Genomic DNA, 2777 nt, shown 5'->3' with positions numbered 1-2777 from the left:
CTTGCTTGTAAAAATTCCCTTCCAAGGGCGTGCCATCCCATTCTTCCAATTGATAAGTAACCACAGGTCCTCGCACCACACGTTTCACAATAAAGACTTCTTCCGTCCAACCAGGGAGATAGCCTTTCTTGAACGGACGATGTTTCTTACTCAAACGGACACGATCGCCCACCTTGAGTTTAGGTCGAGGGCGTCGTTTCAAACGTTTTCCTTACAGTTTGGTCCATACAACGCGTTCGTTGTAATCGGTGACGTCTCGTGGGGCCATGCCAATACTTCGATGACGGGTCTGATTGTACCAGTTTAACAATTGAGGTAGCACGTTCAGGTACGTTCGAGTATTTCGTGCGGTAAAATACCGATACATGCGTTCTTTCAAGGTACGATTGAAGCGTTCCACTATGGATGCTTTGGCGTCCCCGTGCGTCGAAAAGTGTTGGATCCCTTCTCGTTCCAACATCCGACGAAACGGAGCATTGCAAAACTCTTTGCCCAGATCCGTCTGTAAACGTTGAGGTTTTCGTCCTTGTCGAAACACGTTTTCAAAAGCTTGAGTGACGGCAGTGACTGTCTTGTTCTTCACGGGGACCACCCAAGCGTATTTGGACAACACATCGATGACCGTCAAGAGATAGCGATGCCCACCATTCCATCGTTTGAGAGGTTGCATCTCCACGAGATCGGCTTGCCATTGTTCGTCCTTGTGAAACACCAAGACCGCGAGCGTCTTGAACGGGGCGATGCAGTGTGTAGGCCAATTCTCCTTGGAATTCTTGTAATGCTTCCTTCTGCGTCAATCCTTTAGCTTGAGCGTACCGATACACACCACCCAATGAACCCGGGGTCTGAGGATCCGTATAGGCACTCACGATGGGCGTGACGGCGACACGGCGGCGGCGAGTCTGTTTTGACATGTTTTGGTGACGAGCAAATGCGTTGTCAACTCCAGAATGGTCGGGATGTCCTGCAGATGACGCTTTTTAAGGGTTTGCCACGTATGATAAGCACGTTCGGGTCCGAGTGTCGTCATTAACCAGTCCATATTGACGACAAAATGACTCCACTTATAGTCAATCCCTTCTTTCATGACTTCGAACACCGCTAGGGTATCGATGGGTTCGTCGGTAGGAAATCCATCCCATGCGTGAGTACTTCCGAGCAGCCTCGTCGTTTCCCGACAGAGACAAGTCAACAAGTGCCAACGAACCCATTGTTCGAATTCACGATAAGGGAGTTTGTTCAAATGAGCGACGACCGCTCTCAACACACGACACACGACATAATGACACACAAATTTGAGGGTTTAAGCTTTTATTTATACCTGATCGATTTCCATCTCAAGCATTTTCAATTGTTCAAAACAAGCATGCAACAGTTCAGGCGTAATGGGGCGGGTACGTTCTAATCGCCGGTACCACCTCTTCTGCAACTCGTCGTGTTTCATCCACTTTTTCTGTTGAGCCATCCATCGCCGCTTTCTCACGTACTTCTCTATTTCCTCTTCCAACTTGTCGTCCGGCAGGCTTGGCACCTGGATCACTACCGTTTCGTTCTGCAACTCTCTCTCTCTTTTCTGGTTTGATGAGGGTCCAATGGAGCGTTCACTTCAAGCAACCCACTGGCTTTTTCCTCCCGTTCTCCTTTCCAACCATTCTTTCTGGCCCCTTGCCATTGGTGCTGAAAGATCTAGTCCGACCATTCACGGTCCAACCATTGGAAGAACCGGCAGGGCATGTTCTGGCGACACGTCAAGAAAAAGCGACCCACATTAGGGGAATCAGGGTTCATCGTTGGTAAAACTTTACTTTTCTCCCCACAAAAACATTGCCACGGTCCTTTCTTGATGTCGTGATGGAGTTGTGGTGGTACTTCAGCCTCCCATTCGTAGGCTCGATCCACACCCACCACCCAAAACGGACACACTTCATCGTACTCTTTACGAAAGACGTATCGGCAGGACCGATCCCCTCGGGTCTGGTTCTCGCCTAAAGGAGTCTCGTGGAACGGACACAAAGGTACCTTTGGCTCTGGGGATGGTTCTGGTAGGGGTTCCAAGACTGCACCGGGTTCTAACTGAGGTAGTGGCTCCATAGGAGTCACGACAGCCGGTTCTTGAGGTTCTGGTTTCACCTCCACAGGGGTTACCACTACAGATCCTTGTGTAGGAAGTAAGGGTTCCATCATCTCTTCGTAGCTGGGCAAGTCCTCTAAATCAGGGACTGACTCTAAGAGTTCTTTCAATTCCGCACTGAGGTGTCCACCTCACCGTCTCTGTAAGTGGGGGTCTGAGGTGACGAGAGCGTCCAAGGTTTCAGCAGCTTTGATCAACTCTGCTTCGTCTCGTTTGTTTTTCTTTTCCCGCTTTTTCTTACGCCGCTCCGCATCTGTTTGACGGCGGATTTCCTTGGCGTCGTTCATGATCTTGGCGGGGGGTTCAGCCGCTTCGCGGACGACATCGTGTTTCTGGCTAGCACGAGAACGTTTCGCTGGTTTCTTCTTCTTCTCCTCCTTCTCTTCTCGAAACGGATAGCGAGCAGGTGACAGGTCTCCGTACTTCCAAGAGATACTCATCATCTTCTTCTTCTCAAGACAACTGACAACGAATGAAGTGTGTCTCGTGTATTTATGGTTGGACAGCAGCACGTGATGTCAAATTCCAGGGTCTGTGATTGGTTCTTAAGGATGGTGCCACATTCGGGCAGCCCTGTCATTGGCTCCTCAGAGTGGCGTCAAGGACGTTCAAGGTCAGTCCCATTCCGGCCACTCTGTCATTGGTC

The 2777-nt window shown here is 50.0% G+C and overlaps 1 pseudogene; it reads right to left on the bottom strand.

Annotated features, from left to right (window-relative positions):
- Nucleotides 1-2262: 2262 nt before the first annotated feature.
- LOC138035922 (QRFP-like peptide receptor) overlaps nt 2263-2777 on the bottom strand; it is a 17066-nt pseudogene continuing 16551 nt past the window's right edge.

Source organism: Montipora capricornis, unplaced genomic scaffold (assembly GCF_036669925.1).
Source record: "Montipora capricornis isolate CH-2021 unplaced genomic scaffold, ASM3666992v2 scaffold_438, whole genome shotgun sequence".
Taxonomy (NCBI): Eukaryota; Metazoa; Cnidaria; class Anthozoa; order Scleractinia; family Acroporidae; genus Montipora; species Montipora capricornis.
This window is presented reverse-complemented; position numbering and strand designations above follow the sequence as displayed.